Raw genomic sequence first — 19,024 nt, forward strand, 5'->3', positions numbered from 1 at the left:
TGAGCCGTCCTGACTTGTACGGCCAGTAGCAGTGGTCGCCTGTCTTTGAAAAGGAATACCAAGCAACCAGCCCAAATATCTTCCTTGCTATGAGTTAGTCAAGCGATTCCGAGTACGCGGGCACGAGTTAGTAGAAGTGACGCCGTCCGAGTGAATCCATCATTTCGTGAGCCTCAGCGAACTCGGCTGATTCTGGTGTAGGTGCTTTAGAGTCCGAGTGAGTCCGATTCTTTATAACTTTAGCGAGTTCATGCGGCCCACAATCCATCAGAATTCCAAAGGCTCTGAATCTGGGACTGCTCCAGTTGGGTGTAGATTTTGTGAGCAAGTACGGAACTAGTTTTACAGATTTCACCAACCTATGTTTAGAGATTTACATGTTGTCTATATGTAACAAAACAGTCCAGAATGTTTGAGAAATCATAGAGCCAAGCCTATAAAAAGTTAAAATATCCCTTTGCTGCGGAAATTACCATGCGTAGTGCTTATTGAAGCGATCCGGAATGCACATTTTCAGCGGTCTGAGAGAGTATTTATTTACCCAGTCACTGGAAGGGAAAAACTCACTCGGTTGAAGCTATGTGGTGCTATGCTGCATCATTTCCTTGTATATACTAGTGTGCCGACCGTTCGTATCAAACTTCCCGAGGAGATAACGCTTGCCTAAGCGTTCTGAATGCAATGGATATTGTATTTTTTTAGCTAAGCGTCGCGAAGATATTTTCGCGGTACTGTTCTCTGCATCTACAGCTAGGAAGCTGTCACCGACGAAAAAGACCCATTGTCAGTCTCACACTGCGCCACTTTTTCAGAGTGCTCAAATTCGCTCTTTCTGGACGCCACACCTAATGGGTTCATGCCTGTACTTCGGCTAACAAGCAGCAACAAGCACACACAATGAGTTGAGTCGAGATCTCTCTCCTCTGCACGGCCAAAGGGCAGTTAAAAAGGATAGTAGGCGACTCGTTCAACCTTAGTGTACGGTGTACTGCACTAAATGTTCACTTTCAGTGACATTGGTGCAACTTAATCACATCGGTGGATTTAATGCTTTTTTATCAACGATAGGGGACAACGCAAGTTGGCACTCGTGCAATTTGACCTAGCAACAAAAACAGGAATTGACGCACGATGTAGAAGTCATGGGCAACAAGAAAGTCAGCAACTCAAGAACCACTATATTAAATATTAAGCCTCCATAGCGAACTTTTTTTTTTTTAGTCTTACAGTTACCGAACGAAGAGCTTTCTAAACCTGGCTCTCCGGCAATGGGGAGAGGGAGAAATAAGGCGTCGCTTCGTGACCATATGGAAGCCACAGAAGCAAGACGCGGCATGGGTATAATCTCAACGAGGCACCCGAGTTTTGCGGAAGACGGGGCCACGAGCTCTCTTCTTTTCCGCCGTTTGTTATTATGACTTAGCGACGACCACTTGTGCCTCATGTATGCAATAAAGGAGGCAGGTGGGGGCGTTTCTCATCACGTGATTGAGAGCAGGAAGCGGCCGTATTGGCGCATTCAGTCACTCTGTTATCACGCGTCTGTGTATATACTCGCTTGCTCCAAAGGCAGAGCTCACGGCGGAACGTGAGGGATGCGTTACAGGCGACCAGGGTATACGTTATACGGCACCTCTTGGAGCTTGTTTTTCTCGCTACGTGGCTTGCTCTTTCCTTTTTCATGTGGCAGTGTGGGGGTCAGGAAATATCCGTCTAATAATCCCTCAGAAACTCGACTCGTCGGCACCATGACCAGAAAGACGAGCACAGGCACGCATCATGCAGTATCAACAAAGAAGGAGTGGAAGAATTCCGAGCAAAGATGGGAGCAAACATGTGTGCAAGAGAGAGACAGATCATGATGAGACGCGAAACGGTGACAGTAACCAAACGAGAAAATAAAGCGCCAGAGGTTGAAAGGGGCGCGAGGCCGAAACAAAGCAGAGGCAAAAATAGGAGCACCCCGTGGTCATCCGGGACGTCTACGGCCTCTTAATATCCCGGTAGGTGGCGTTGATGGGATGGAGCGACGCTGTTGGCACAGGCAGGGCCACGGATACACGGCATACGCACAGGGGCAGCGCCGCCAAGACGAGCCGCTCGCATGCAGCGGCCACTTTCCTAATAACAGCGGGGCGGTTTTTCTTTCCTCGCTGTTTGCTCTCGCGGGGCCGCGCGCTGACGTTAAGCACCTGACATGGCTGACGTCTCAATCAGGACCCGTCTGCCGCTGATCCTCCGTGCCTTTGCCTGCGGGGAAGAACGCCTGCGCCGAGTGTTGCTGCTGCTGAAGCGATGGCGGCACCATGGCAGCGGTGCGTTCGTGAAGAAACACGAGGGGGGGGTGGGGTAAGTCGGCAGAGATGGGGGTATCGGCTGATTTGTTTGAGCCGCGGCGGAGGAGAGACGGCCACGGGAGGCCATTATCCGCGCCTGATTATGCGCCTCTCCATTAGCCACGCGTTGCCCGATGCGTGGCCCGGCAGGGGAGAACGGCTCGTGACCCAAGCCTGCTTCTACTCTGCGGGCGCTCGCGCTCGCACGCGCGGTGGCGGCGTGAGAGCCGCCGACTAGCCGGGACCTGTCGCCGCGAGGCCTGGGCGCCCATCACCGAACTAGGGGAACCGCTGGGAAGGGAACCGGCGGCGGCATTTGCCATCCAGACGACGCCCGTGGGTCAGGCACGCATATACGCGCGCCTATGCGTCTCTGCTGAGCGCCCCTCGCGAGGGAACCGACGATTCGTCGTGAGGGAGTTATTAGGATCGGGTGAGCAGAGAGCGGCCCTTATGAGCCTCATGTGAAACTTAGTTGCAACATGGCGGGCGGTGCCCCGTGGTACAGGAGGTAAAGATAACGTGAACAAGAGGCACTCGTACGGCTTTCCCAGTGTGCGCCAATTGTCGGGAAAATTCGTTCAAGGCGAGCGCGGGTGGTTGGCGTGTGTTCACCAGCGCCGTCGTCCCTCTGCTTCCGGGCCGACGTCCATGAGCTGAACATTGTGACTCGGAGAGGGTAGTTTCTGTGCTCACTCATTAGCTATATAGTCTTCTGCGCAGCCATGACTCATGCCAGTGCGGCAACTTTCAGTTTATAGAGAAGCCATGCTCTTATAACACATAACATTTGCCTAAAGTGCTCTCACAAGGGCTCGTCCAGGTCCGGCAGCATCGGGCGATGGTGGCGCGAAGCACTCGGCGGGTGCACTGAAGACGACTGATCCACTATTGTCAAGGAAGCTGAGTGACGGCGTGCGCACATTTAATGTCCGGCACATTTAGCTCACAAAACGACCGCCGCATCAGGAGTACCTAGCTTTTCGCCTGAAAATCTCGTACATGATCCTTTAGTCGACTCGCGGCAGCGAAAAGGTATTTGCGCTTTGTAGCATGGACCTGGCTGGCTATGCACCCTGAGCACGCAACACAGCTTCTGTCTGTATTCAGGCGCCGAATTCACAAAAGTTTTCGTTTGGACGAGCTATTTCCCAGTGTCGGCCACGCTCCATAATTTTATATCCATCACAACGATTAGCTCGCCTATCCTGTTACGAGCAGTGCTACCGTAAGTCCACTTCGTGGATACGGGCCTAGTTCTTTTGCGACAAAGTCTCGCTGAAGGGACACCCTAAAGCTTATTTGACTACAGAGTGCACAGGTAGACTTTTGGAATTATTTGTAATTTTTTTCACTACGTTTTAGAATACGGCAAATTTGGTACATAACTACCCCTAATTTCGTATATGTATGGAGCCTGTGTAAAAAAAAAAATTGAAGGCTACTATTCCAGCGAGTTCTCGTAACACTGGACCATGTACTGCGTATTCTTCATATCTTTTGCATGTGCGCTGCCATCTTTGCAGACGTGACCATGACGCCTTTTGAGCGCCTTCGGGCTTCTCCTACCCGATTACAGACGACGGGCTGAGTCGCTCTTTTCGTCTTCTGTGTGAATTATCATTCGCCAGTGATCCGAAGATTTCAACCGAAAGCGCAAACGTAATGTTAATGTTTTCGATAATTTACACAAAGCATTACTTCAGCCTGATCTGGTGAACAAAATAGGCGCGTAGACAACCTCCAATGATGCGACTTGTCCGATTATGCAACTTATTTTTCTTCTATTTTCGCGTAATAACAGATAGCTCTTAACAGATAGCAGTCCGGTGGAGCAGCGACCGAGCTCTGACCGTGTTTTCTTTGTTATAGCTCCGAGCCGTGGAACCGCCGCATCGCCCGATGACCATGGAAGCGTCGATGTGCTAGGCCTGCGGCAGATATCTGCGCGGGGATCTGGACCAAGCAAGCGCGGATGACAACGGGACGATAACGCCGCGAAAGGGGGCGGCGCTGACGTCACAAACCACGGGTTCTACGGGCTACAAAAGGACGCTCAGAAGAAGAACGCCCCGCAGTCCGGTGGAGCAGCGACCGAGCTCTGACCGTGTTTTCTTTGTTATAGGTAAGAAAATTGTGCCTCAATGAGACACACTTGCCTGTACCTCACCCTCCACTGGACTGACTGCCGTATTGAAATAATTTAGTATTGTAGTGTTCTAGCCCTTTCGAAGAAGTTATGGCGGAACGAGAGTGTTTTGCATGCCAGAAGAAGCTTGGCAAAGAGCAGTTTTTGTTATGTTTTCGCTGTAAACATTATTACCATCTGGGCAAGTGCTCAGGCATTCAGAAAAAAAGATTTAAAGTTATGAAACAAGGTGACATTTACATCTGGAAATGTCAGTCATGCGCAGATGAGGAAACTGAATATTCGGATTCAGACAGCAGCAATGCAATTGACCAAAACCCCGAAAGCGGCAAGGAGCCTCAGCAGCTAAGTGCTGCGGCTCCAAAAGTTGAAAGCTTGGATCAAAAATTAGCCAAAGTTTTGTGCAAGTTAGATAGTGTTGATAAGAAAGTTGACAAGCAAAACGTAACGACGAAATCAATAGAAAGCTTCTTGGAACTGCTGTCAAAAAAGTATGATGAACTTCTTGCCAAAATCGGCTCCCAGGAAACTGAGATCTGTAAACTAAAGGCAAAAACCGAGGAACTTGAGAAACGGCTTACTGAAAAGGATGCTGAAGTTGCTCGCATAAGAGATAGCATCGAAATAGCAGAGCTGTACTCGCGCCGGAAAAATATTGAGATTCATGGCATTCCCGAATCGCCAAAGGAAGACCTATTCCAGGTCTTGGTGAACCTTAGCAATAAACATGACATTCCGGCGCTAGAAGGGCATTCCTTGGAAGCAGCGCATAGGTTGAAACCACGTCAAGGCAAAATCACACCAATTATTGTCAGATTCACCGACCAAGCAACCAAAGATCTCTGGATATCCAAAAAGAACACTCTCAGGGCTGAGAAAATATTCCTGAATGATAATCTGACCAAAATCCAAGGACACTTATTTTGGCAGACTCGACAGCTGGCGAAAGAGAAAGGGTACAGATTTGTCTGGACAAAGAACGGCAAGGTGTTGGTCAGGAAGGAAGCAGGTTCTAATGTAATTAGTGTCAATAGCGTGGCTGATCTTGCAAAAATAAACTAATGGGGTCATTTGAATCCTTCAGCGAATGGGATAAGCATATCCTCGAAACATTAAGGGAAGAAACACTGCATGAAGAGCTAAAATTACTACACGTGAACATTAGTGTCCTGCAGAAAAATTGGGATCACTTGTGTGCGTATTTGCAAACAATGCCTGATGTGGATGTCATTGCGCTGTCTGAAATCAACATTACAGCGGAAATGTTAAGTTTGTATTGCTTCAGAGGCTACTCGCAATACGCCGTATGTCGGGAAAATAGGAAAGGTGGAGGTGTTTTGGTGTTTGTGAAAGATAGCTGGTTGTCATACAGTATTGAGGTAAAATTTGATAATGCCGAGCTGCTCAACTTGTCGATTAGTAAAGTGGACACTACGTACACTCTGTGTATTATCTATCGGCCGCCAAACTTGAATACACACAAATATATTGAGGAACTGCAGCGTTTACTAAATAAGTATATGAACGAGAAACACCTGATTTTAGTAGGCGATATAAATATAGACATCTTCCAAGAGTCTCAAAGAACTGTAACTGATTACCTTAATTTTCTAGCTGAACATGGGTTATACAACGCAATACATGAATACACAAGAGAGGAATACTTGGGCTCAAAAATTTCCAAATGGTGCATTGACCACATCATCCTTCGATTAACCAACCAGCGGTGTACATCCGGAGTCGTTAGGCACAAACTGGCTGACCATTATTTTGTCATGTTAGCAATTATGTCTGAACAACCCATAACGAAAGGAAAGGCTTTGGTTACAAGAACTATTATCGATAATGCGCAAGTTGACACAAAAATCAAAAATACAAACTGGAGTGCACTCTTACCGCTTGATCACTTAGCCATGTACAGTAGTCTTATTGAAACATTCAATAGGATTTACGAAGGTTCCACTAAAATAGTAAAGGTGAAGAAAGAAAGCCTGACAGTAAGTGGATCATGCCAGATATCATAGAATTGTGCTACCTTAAGGACAAAGCATGGCAGAAAAGCAAGAAAGAACCGCACGATGTAACGAAAAGAACAGAATACTGTTCACTAAGAAATGTGGTGACAGCGAAATTGCGACTTGCGAAACGAAGATGCCTCTCACAAGAATTCTCGTTAAATAAAATCGACGTAAAGAAAACGTAGGCATTGGTAAACGACCTGATGGGCCGATCGAAACACGCATGCGTTGAAGACGTGATAAAAAAGAACTTCCCCACAGTAAACACGGAAGTAATGTGTGATAAGTTCAATGACACGTTTTTGCATGCAGCGGAAAAACTAAGAGCAACAAGTCGCGATGGGCTCACCGAATACAAACCTAAACGCACATGCGCGAACACAACCTTTCTGCCAGAAATATCTGAAGTCGAATTATGGAACATCATCAAGGGTTTGAAGGAATGGAAGCCTCCGGGTTTTGATAAGATTCGTAATCGAGACCTCCGTAGTAATTTTAAAGAACTGAAAGACGTATTATTCAAAATTCTAAACGGTATATTTCAAACTGGAGATATACCGAAAGAAATGAAAATTTCTGTTGATAGGCGAATATACAAAAACGGAAAAAAAGAATGACTGCGGAAATTACAGACCGATTTTTATCCTTTCAGCGCTTGCCCACATAATGGTAAAGCATGTAGCATCCGTGCTGCTGTCGTTCTGTGATCGATTTTCACTGAACAATAATGCGCAATTTGGTTTCACACAGAATAAAAATACAACTTCTTTGCTAGATGAGCTATCCGATTACATCAACAGTTCGATAGAAAATAACCGAGTGGTCCTGGCTTTAATGTTAGATGTAACAAAAGCTTTCGATACTATAGACCATAACATTATGATGAAAAAGTTGCAATATCTGGGTTTTCGGGGACACTTGATTAAGTTTTTTTCAAGTTATTTTGCTGACAGATTTCACTGTGTTAGGTTAGGAGAAACATATAGCAGTTTGGAGTCGCTAAACTATGGAGTACCTCAGGGTAGTACGTTAGGACCACTGCTTTTTAACATTTATGTTACAGACCTCAGCCTTCTACCATTACATTCTAAAATTTTCCAGTATGCGGACGACACTGCGATTACTATAGATGTTGCCAACATTGATACAGGGTTGGAACAACTACAAAGTGATATTGTTAAATTATGTGATTGGTTTCAGGAAAATTATATTTACATAAATAAAGGGAAAACAGAGCTAATTTGTTTTAAGAATCCCCACAAAGCTATCACAATTAATAGGAGGATTTTTTTTTGCATTCGTCAGACTGTAATTCATGCCGCTGCCTACCTTTGCCACTCGAATCAACTGTAAAGTATTTAGGTGTGCATTTCGATCAATGTCTTAATTGGAGTAGTCACGTTAAATACATATGTAAAAAGCTAAGATCAATTGCTGCCCTGATGTATCACCTTCGAGGCAGAGCTCCATTTAAAGTAAAGCTTACTGTATTTAAGGCGCTAGCTGAGTCTTTACTTATGTATGGCATTACATTATACGGCACTTGCTCTGAAAACAAAAAAACAAGAAATTAATCGCGTAATTCGTAAAATAGTCAAGAGCATAACCTACGGTACAGCGTTGGATAGCGCAGGTACAAGGGAAAAATACCAAGCCCTGGGTATACTACCAGTGAAAGAACTATTTAATTATGTAGTTTTGAAGAATCACTACTTCAGGAAAGAATTCAGGGTTGCCGTAAAAAAGAACGTGACATTGCGACAAACTGAGAGGTACGTGAGACCACATGTCTACACTCACTACGGAAAAAGAACCCGGAAATACTATGTCCCTTCGGTATTTAATCAATTGAGTGATGAATTATGTACAATAAACACGAAACGAAAAATGAATAAACCGATTAGAAATTGGTGTGCAAGCTCAATAAACATTTAGTAGGTAAAGCCAGTTGACTCATACGGAATTGTTTACCGGCTTTGTTTTCAACTTTTGTTTGTTCTTGCTTCGATACCTGTGTATAATTTTGAATTCAGCAGTTTAAAGAATTGAGTTATAGTCCTGTAAGTGACTGGTGTATTTATGTATCGCTTTGATGTTTTGACTTTGATGTTTTTCTTGACAACATTGTGTAATGAAAGAGGAACTCAAAATGTTTTTTGTTGGTTTGTTTGTTTGTTTTTGTTTACTGCATTGGGCGGTGTTCAGTGTATATAAGTTCATGAGAGTGGCTTGTTGGGCTAGTTGGTACATGGTGATGCTAGGAGAATGCCAGCAAACTTTAGAGCAGGAAAAAATCGAGAGGCAGACATAGACAAAGAGACAAAAAGGTGGCTGGACCACCTTCAGCCACCTCCAGCCACCTTCCTGTCTCTTTGTCTATGTCTGCCTCTCGATTTTTTCCTGCTCTAAAGTTTGCTGGCATTCTCCTAGCATAATCAGTGTATATATGCGAGAGAATGTATTAATTGTGGTAATATGAATTTAATACGTTGTTTCACCAACTGCCTGGTCATTTTACAAGCACTGCGTGCTTAGATTGACCAGTAAATCCACCCTGTACAAAGAAATTTGGATAAATGAATGAATGAATGAATGAATGAATGAATGAATGAATGAATGAATGAATGAATCTTACCGCCTCAAAACTTCGACAGTCGTTATGTGCGAGCAGTCTATTGATAACACTGTTTTAAGTGCATTAAAAATGTGTGTTCTTTGCACTGCTTGTCGCAACCATCGGTTCTTCTGATCATGCAAGAGATTAAAAGTCTCTGGAGATTCTTAAGCAGTGACAACAGTCAGAGCTAGATATACAAGAAGGACTGCACACGTAGCTAACCTGTTGTTATATTAGCTCATGGGTCACAGATATAGGCATTCGGACAAAAAATGAACATAATTAGGATTTTTCAGCCCAACATGCCTGGGTATTTTTGCACTTCAACAAAACTGCAGACTGTTAAAGATGTTTCGTTATTCTTTACTAGCTCATTACAAAATATGCAGTGAAACGACACCTTTGAAATTCCTGCAGTTGCGACAACATAGAAACAAACTGGGTTTGCATAGTGGACGTTCTTATCACCATGACTCACTGCGCGGTTACGCTTGCACACACGCCCTGACTGGTCGTCACCTCCTGCTAATCAAATGCGCATTACGAGACGCGAAATCGTTGCTAACAGGCAAGACGGTGCAGCGACATCGAAAGTGTACGAAAGCACACTCATATGTTCCTAGCTCACTGACCATCGCAGCTGTTTGTATCGCACTCATATCGCAGGCTAAAAATCTTTTTTTGTAGCTTAGTCGTCTGAATATTGTGTTAAACTATTCATTGATTCATGACAGACAGCCATTTATTTGCTAAAGAGCACTGTCCGCACAACACGCGAAGTCACGTTCCCCCTACTGGTATTGCAGGATACGCTGATATCGCACAGCGCCGTATGATATTTTTTCAGGTGCATCAAGCCACACTTTGCTTCATATGAGCGATATGCTATCATATTAATTCCATAGAGTTAACATTATCCCATTTAAATTTGGCGGCATAGAAGTCATCGTATGGCTTCGAAACCGGTAGCGCTATCTCGTTGGCGCTGTACAACCTAACTGCTGTAAACGCTCTATAGCACTGCCGGTGCACTAAACGTACAGCAGAGCCCGGAAGCTCCCATCGTGGCAACATTTACTCCGGAACGACGCCACGTGGCGTGGGGACATTTGCGAGGTTCGCGGAGTGGCAAAGGAGGAACTCATTTAGCGGCTCCTTCCTTCTCTGGTTATAACATAGAGCGAGACGCATCTACTGCAATTGTAGCGGTAAGGGCTCTCGGTTGGTAAACTGAACAAAATCGTGCTTGTATGCAGCCACTACTGAATATAGTGACATTTTTACCTGAGGATGTTGACATATTTGGGCAAGTCATTGTCAGTAATCAATGGTAAGTGCAGATTTCTGTACGACTTATAGGTTTACGAGTCGTTCGGACGTGCGAAATGAAAATTAAAAAGAAAGCACGTTAACTGTGTTTGTGCAATTTTGCTATCTGCCGCTGTGGTGGATCTGCACGTCGAGGAGTACGTGTCCTACTTGCAATTTCGAAAGATGTGCCATCATTCCATATACATATTAACACTGAAATGAAACCACGTGGGCTTGCTTAACTCTCAATTACACAGTCACACAAAGATAATCCTTGGTGTTTGCTACTGAAAAGTTATACGATGCTATTATTCAAATTTTTCTCGCGCTTTCCCACAACACCGTTATTATTACTCGTTGATATGAATTTTCCTAATTCAATGTGGAATACACATCCAACCAACATAAAGCCTTTTCCGTTCAGGCTAAAGATTTTTGTGAACTCTATTCCCAGTTTTCATTTCCCCAACTTGTGACACAGCCAACTAGACCATCAATCCACACTGCACACACGCTTGATTTAATCCGAACTAATCAACTAGAACTTGCTTCCTCTATAACACACTCACCTGGCATTAGTGAACATTCGTTACTAATATTCGGTTTAAACGTCTGCTATCCCAAAAGGAGAGGTGCAGCGGTGGCGCAGAGGTAGAGCATCCGCCTCGCGTGCAGGAGGACCGTGGTTCGAATCCCGGTGCCGCGGAATTTTCCACCGGATTAAGGAAAAGAACGAAAATCCGCGTGTTGATAAAATAGCATAAACAGGCCTGGAGTGCGGCCTGATCCTGGTGATCAGAACCGGTAACACACTCCCTCACCGAAGCAGTATTGGCCACCCTGGTGCAGTATTTGGCCACAACCTCTTATATGAATACAACAACCAAACCGCGGCCCTCAGTCCCCAGCAGCTCCGAATTGACCACGGCGGTGGTAAGACCTGTGACGCAGCAGAGTGTGCTAAGAATCCATGGTTTCGGACAGGCCGTCATAGGAATCTGAACCTGGCATCGTTTAATGCTAGAACGTGTTATCCAGTGAGGTGAGTCTAGCAGTGCTATTGGAAGCATTAGAGGGCAGTAAATGGTATATAATAGGGCTCAGTGAAGTTAGAAGGACAGTAGAAGTATATACAGTGCATATAAGGAGGAAGCCTAAAAGCAGTGAAGATGAAACTAGGAATAGGCAAGAATCAGAGGTATGTGTTAAGAGACAGAGCCGGCAATATCATTACTAATAGGGATGCGCTAGTTCAGGTGGCTGAGGGTTCTATAGAGATTTCTACACTACCAGTGGCACCCGCGGCGGTAATCCAAGACACTTTACTCAAGGGAAATTTGAAATCCCACAAATAACGCCTTAAGAATTAAAGAATGCCTTGAGAGGTATGCAAAGGGGAAAGGCAGCTGGGGAGGACCAAGTAATGACAGATTTGTTGAAGGAGGGTGGACAGATTGCTCTAGAAAAACTGGCCACCCTGTGTAAGCAATGCATCAAGACTTCGAGCGTACTGGAATCTTGGAAGAACGCTTACATAATACTAATCCAAAAGAAAGGAGACGCCAAAGACTTGAAAAATTATAGACCGATCAGCTTACTGTCAGTTGCCTACACACCATTTACTAAGGTAATCGCAAATCGAATCAGGAACACCTTAGACTTCTGTCAACTAAAGGACCAGGCAGGATTCCGTAACGGCTACTCAACAACAGACCATATTCACATTATCAATCAGGTGATAAAGAAATGTGCGGAATATAACCAACCCTTATATAGAGCTTTCATTATTTACGAGAAAGCGTTTTATTCAGTCGAAACCTCAGCAGTCATGAAGGCAGTACGGAATCAGGGTGTAGACTAGCCGTATGTAAAAATACTGAAAGATATCTATAGCGACTCCACAGCCACCATAGTCCTCCATAAGGAAAGCACCAAATTCCTAATAAGGAAAGGCGTCAGGCACGGAGATACGATCTCTTTATAGCAATTCATAACGAGTTTGCAGGAGGTATTCAGAGAGCTGGATTGGGAAGAATTGGGGATAACAGTTCATGGAGAATACCTTAGCAACTTGCGATTCGCTGATGATGACCGGGGTAGTTGGAGAAGTACGGAAGAGGCCTTTGCCACTGCAGTGGGCGTAACCAGGCCGATGATGATGATTATCATGATCCCAAAAGAAGAAATGTTAAGAACGTTATACGCGATTACAAGAAAGCGAACTTTGAAGCCATTACCAATGAAGTATCGTTATTTATTCAAAAATGTTTCGTTGATTTTGATAACTGATAGGTGCAGTGAAATTGGAATATATTTGTAGACCAGTTACGCCTAATAACTGAAATGTTCATTCCTAATCGCGTCACCACTCCTAATCCACAATCCCCTAGGTGAAACTGTTATGTAAAGCGCCTGTCTTACAAAAAAAAACGTGTCTATCGTTTAGCTAAATCATCTGCAAGTAAAACAACTTGGGAAACCTATACCGCTGCCAATCATGTCTGCTTATCTGCACTAAAAATGCTACAGACGTTTACTTATCTCATACTTTACCTGAAATGCTTACGAGAGATGTCCGAACGTTTTGGTGCGTCATTAACCCGTCTTCTCATAGCTCTATCACCTTGAAAGACAGGTCAGGTGACGTCATTCCAAATGACGCTTGCGCAAACATTCTCAATGAATCATTTGCAAATAAGTTTTCCACTTCATTGAACATTCAGACACCACGCACCGAACACTGCAACTATCTGCAACTATCTCATTATACAACCATAGGTCTTGACTTCTCTGGTATTGCTAAGCTGATTGACGATTCGCCTTTAAACTAAGCTCCCAGTTATGATACTATTAATAGTACATTTTTGAAAAGCACTAACACAATCAGTTCTGTAACACTTCCTAATACTTTCTAAAATCAATAAACACGTGTACTCTGCCTGCGCAATGGAAAATAGGGAGGGTGATTCCGTTGCCTAAGTCTGCTAACAAAAGCTCACCCCTGAAAACAGACCGATGTCGCTTACCAGCACCTGTTGCAAACTTCTTGAACATTTGATATTTACAAATCTCGTTAACTTTTTGGCTCGAACTCATTTTTCACCTCAGCTCAACATGGTTTTCGCAAAACATTCTCACGTGAAGCCCAACTAATATCTTTCACTCATAGATTACACTTTTTTTTAGATCGTGCTTCCTGTGCCGACTGTGTATTTTTAGACTTTATCAAAATGTTCGACAAGGTTTGCCACGAACTGCTCCTTCTCAAGCTCAGTCTTTTAAACCTTGAGAGTAACCTGCTGAAAGGATTTAGTGTTTTCTCACTAATTGTTATCAATTTGTTACTGCGAACAATTAAGATTCATCATTGACTTAGGTTCATTGTGGTGTGCCTCAGGGATCAGCACTACGGCCCCTACTTTTCCTGATTTATAATAAGGTCCTACCTTCTTCATTGACGGCCCAAATTCACTTGTTTTGCTGACGATCGCGTGATATATCGTTGAATACTGACAGATGTAGCCCTCTGTGGGCCTCAAGTAAAACACATTTCCCAAAAGAAATAGACCATCAAAAATAAATACCTAAATAAATCAATGTACAAGCAGACTGACATAACTGTAAATAAGTACAGTCAAAAAAGGTACTTGCTTTCTTTATTATGTAGCCAGCGGTACCATAACCATGGTATGATTCACTTGAGCCCGCAGCAATCACTGAGACACTGACATGCAGGGTGGTTATCTTTAAGTTTCATGGAATTTATTCAAGACTGGCTGTTGCAGTTAATATAAATCTAGATACACAGTGCCAAACATTACTTGCTTTAGAAATCAAGACGCATATTCAGCTAAATAACAAAAACACACTTCATAATAAATTTTTTACGAATTGTAGCCGGTAATTTTACAAGGTGTATGCACTTATATTTTTTTTCCTGAATGACAACAGCAAGGAGACATGCCATCAAACTGGCTGTAGAAATTATTGCTGTTGCACTTACATTTTTTTAACAAAACGCCCTGTTATACATTTAAACACAAGACTCACTGCAATGCCCATGTATTTCGTCTCACATTTATGGAAAATATTAAGTGAATAAGTGTTTCAAACTCAGTGGCTACAATTTTTAACTGCAATATGTGCCGTAACCTTATAAGCGAATTAGTAAATTTATGAGAATCAGGAGAATGTGTTTCCATTTCTTGTGCTAATTAAGTCCACCTCTGAATAATCCAACTGAAAAACAAGAAATATGCTACCTGGCACAGTCAACTTAAAAACAATCTGTAAAAGTGAAGAAAAGGATCACTCTGTACAATCTTTATTTGTTGGTTGAATGCTGCGTACCAATTTCAGTAAACCTTATCTACTTTTTAAACATGACAATTGCAATAAGTTATGCTATGATCATCAGCAGCAGCAGCAGCCTGGCTACGCCCACTGCAGGGCAAAGGCTTCTCCCATGCTTCTGCAACTATCCCGGTCTTGAGCTAATTGTAGCCATCCTGTCCCTGCAAACTCCCTAATCTCATCCGTTCCCCTAAGTTGCTGCCGCCCCCTGCTACGCTTCCATTCTCTTGGAATGCAGTCCGTAACACTTAACCACCACCGGTTATCTTCCCTCCTCATTACATGCCCTGCCCATTTCTTTTTCTTGATTTCAACTAAGACGTCATTAACTCGCGTTTGTTCCCTCACCTAATGAGCTTTCTTATCCCTTAACGTTACACCCATCAGTCTTCTTTACATAGCTCGTTGCGTCGGCCTAAATTTAAGTCGAACCCTTTTCGTAAGCCTCCAGGTTTCTACCCCGTAGGTGGGTACTGCTAACACACAGCTGTTATACACTTTTCTCTTAAGGGACAATGGCAACCTGCTATTCATGATCTGAGAATGCCTGCCAAACGCACCCTAGTCCATTCTGATTCTTCTTATTATTTCAGCCTCGTGATCCAGATCCACGGTTACTACATGCACTAAGTAGATGTATTCCCTTACCACTTCCAGTGCATCGCGACCTATCGTAAACTGCTGTTCTCTTCCGAGACTGTTAAACATTACTTTAGTTTTCTTCAGATTAATTTGTAGACCCAGAGCGAAAAGTGATGCTACAAGAGCAGTTCATTATGCTGCATTGTTGTTGCATGATCCAATTGTGCTTTCTGTAATAATAACGTTCCTATACAAGTCCTTCCATATCAGACGACTTATTCATATTGACTGTTTCATATTTTATATGAAAAAAACAGCTGTCATTGACGTGCTGGAATACTACAAAATTATTCCTTGTGTGAGTTGAATTTCAATTTTGTCCACTGCCACACAAAAATATTGAAAGAAATACCAAAAAATCTGGTTTCATGCAAACATGAAAGGGATATTAGTGTTATTACCGTAGAGCTTTTATTGCACTTTAAATTTAAGCCCAGTTACACCTATTGATTCTTACTCATGTGTTTTAGACAGCGAAATAAACCATTTTTATGAAGCTATGTAAAATGCAGTTTTTAGTGAACAACTCTGCCAATGGCACAGATGCAGTTGCAGGTGCACGATTTCATGCCGAATCAACCAGCGTTTTTTCGACACCACAGATATAGCTGAAAACATTGGCACATGTTTGGGGAGTTCAAAACTTGCCCACCTTTATTTATTTTTTCTAAAGGTTTTGTAGCATTTCCGTGACAGTTAAGTTTTCCTACACCGCTGAGCTAGAGGACATCTATCAACATTTTTGTTTTTGAAATGCAGATTGTATGGATGTAGGCCTACAAATGGTGCGCATGAAAATAGTGAAGTGATGCGACTGGCAAAATAGCAAATTTTTCAAATATTTGGATACTTCGAATGGTTTTGGCACCGGCAAAAGTGAGTAAAATTGCAATGCGTAAATTTCTTTCATAACGAAAAATTCAGAAGACAGAAATTAAATACAGAATGGTAGCCCAGGTGACATATTATAGGAGAAAAATATCTGAAGCTCTGAAGGTTCAAGTGATCGCCAGTAATGAAACTGTAAAATTCTAGTTTTTTGCAAAAAGCTTCATGTTGAAGGCAAAAACAGCTTTTGTAGTTGGCAAAAAAATATATGACACATTATTAGATAGCTTTACATGTCTGCTATGCATGTGTGAAATTAAAATAGAAGGCATTATTTTTGAATGCGAAAAATTATTTTGTGAATTTTTGCAGGCACCGGATTTTCTCGGATGAGCGCACAAGTTTGCCGGCCGGGAACACAGAGGACAAAGCTGGCGTCGTCTGCAACACAGATGACCGAGAAGCGGTGTTGGGGTCTGCGTTTTACTACCAAGAGACGCACGCTCTAACGCAACGAGGCTTGTGCTTCGTGTGGGCCGGGTGAACCATACAGGCATTCCACAGGAAATATCAATACGTGTTAAATTCATGAGGGAGTCCTCAAAGATGTTTCATGCAATTTACAAAAAGAAATATCTGCCATTACGTAGACAGTAAATCCAGAAAGAGCACTGATATTGTTCATGCAAAGCATTTGAAAGGACATGTCACACTGCCATGCATTGCGACATACAGGGAGCAAGACACTTTGTCCCGTGCTGCCTGGAGCCCAATGAAAATGCAAGTAGAAAACATCTTCACAATTAAAACTGAAAACCTACACGAGTATGAACAAATTCTTGTGGTATTATTTGTTACCACTGATTTGGTTAGATGTCGATGGCGATCACATTTCGCGGTTATGTTAAAAAAATGCGAGTCGAGACTGTGGCGCTTAACATCACCAACATTTGTAACAATAAAAAAATGGCAGTCATTCTTTGTTGACTAGTTTTTGTGGCCAGCTATATTAACAATCTTTCCTTGCTAGATGACAAGGCTTCATATATTTATGTTGTATGTGTGACCCACAAATGAACATTATAAAAATAATTTATCGCACTTAAAGAATAATACCGCTTTGTAACTTCTCAGATGCATAGAAGACGTGTAGGGTTATGTAATGATGGCCGACATATACTTTTGCGCCAGCCCCCAAAGCTAATTTGTTCACCTTCAACACGAAGCTCTTTGTGAAACGTTTGAACGTTACAGTTTCTTTAGGTGATCAACTGAGCCTCCAAGGCTTCAAATATGTTGCAGCTATCCCAACTCAACTAGGCTGCGATTCTATATTTATTTTGTGCCTTCTGTATTTCCCTGCGTCCGGAGAAACAAATTCAGTTCAGTGGCAGTCACACCACTTCAGGCTCTTGAAATGAACACCGTCTGAATATCTGGATCGTACAATTTCCCTTTGAAAAGAAACAAGGGTCAATGCCTTCTAGCTTAGCTGAGCAAGAACAATGAAATTTTTCAAAATTCTAGCAAATTTTTGCGAAGGAAAATAAATGGGGAGAAAGAGTTCGGAGCTTCAACAAACATCGCAATTTCTTCCACGATATCTGAGATGGTCAGAGAAACGCTGGTTGGTTGCCCTGGAATGACTCAGGTATATGCATGAAAGCAATTTTTTTCGAAAATTTTCTCGTTGTACCTACTGTTGAATATCAAGCAAACTTGAAATGGTTTGCCATAATGGAACAGTTATTGACAAAACTGGGTGGTTTGGCATGAAATGACTGAAGATACTTAAAAAATATAACACTAAGGAAGCACTATCCTTGCTGGAACTATATCGAAAACTAACATAAAAATGAAGTGAAATATAACGAAGCACCACACTTGTATTCTGTATTGAGTAATCCAACGTGGGCTTCTCAGGAGACTAGCATAGTTAACATAAATAAAAGTAACATAAAAATGTCAAGGCATAGAAAGGCACAACATTTGTACGCTCATCTGGGAAATCCTAATGGGGTTCTTCAGGAGACTAACACAAACATAAACGAACATAAATATGCCGGGCGTTACAAAAGCACATTTGTGTTTTGATTTGAGCTGTACAACTTGGGCTCTTCAGAGGCTTTTGGCCCCATGCGAGAAGCGAGGCCAGAGTTCTTTACATATGGCATGTTGGTACCGGGAAATTTGCGACACGTGAAGCCTGCAAAACAACAAAAAGTCACAAGGTTTAAAACGCAACTCGCACATGCAAGAGCGCGGCATACAATATGCCCTCGTTATAATGAAATTGATTTATGTATTTGTCTTGCTTGAATTCAACTTTCTGCGGGTACAGCTTCACAACATGAACATTGAAATTAATAAATGTGGCACAGGACTCCACTAATTGTCAAATGCAGAAAAAAGTAACGAGGAAGAACACGCTGTAGCAAAATAACTTTATGAATGTCCTCAATGTCGAAGATGTGAACTTTGCTTGCTTAGAAACAAAACGGTGAAAAAAGATTTCACGTCGTTCCTAAGGAAACCTAAACTACTGACAACTAAAATTATTTTTTGTAACTGATAATTAATATGTGCCGCACTTCACTGTGCTTTTGCATACTCCGAATACAATACTGTCAAGTCACTACAATTGAGTGTGGCTTACTTTGAAGGTAGGTTTCATGAGTTCACGTGCAATGGGAATACACTTCTCGCCTTAAAATGGTTTGAGACTTTCTACATTAAAGAAAATACTGTTTACAGCGAAGAGTGTTTCCTG

At 42.8% G+C, this 19,024-nt stretch overlaps 1 long non-coding RNA gene across 1 annotated transcript; it reads left to right on the top strand.

The window, feature by feature from the left end:
- Nucleotides 1-2,476: 2,476 nt before the first annotated feature.
- LOC135914152 (uncharacterized) lies at nt 2,477-17,253 on the top strand. Its single transcript, XR_010568225.1, has 3 exons — nt 2,477-2,769; nt 4,209-4,461; nt 16,627-17,253. It is a non-coding gene; the product is annotated as an uncharacterized lncRNA (long non-coding RNA).
- The last annotated feature ends 1,771 nt before the right edge of the window (nt 17,254-19,024 follow it).

Source organism: Dermacentor albipictus, unplaced genomic scaffold (assembly GCF_038994185.2).
Source record: "Dermacentor albipictus isolate Rhodes 1998 colony unplaced genomic scaffold, USDA_Dalb.pri_finalv2 scaffold_12, whole genome shotgun sequence".
Classification (NCBI taxonomy): domain Eukaryota; kingdom Metazoa; phylum Arthropoda; class Arachnida; order Ixodida; family Ixodidae; genus Dermacentor; species Dermacentor albipictus.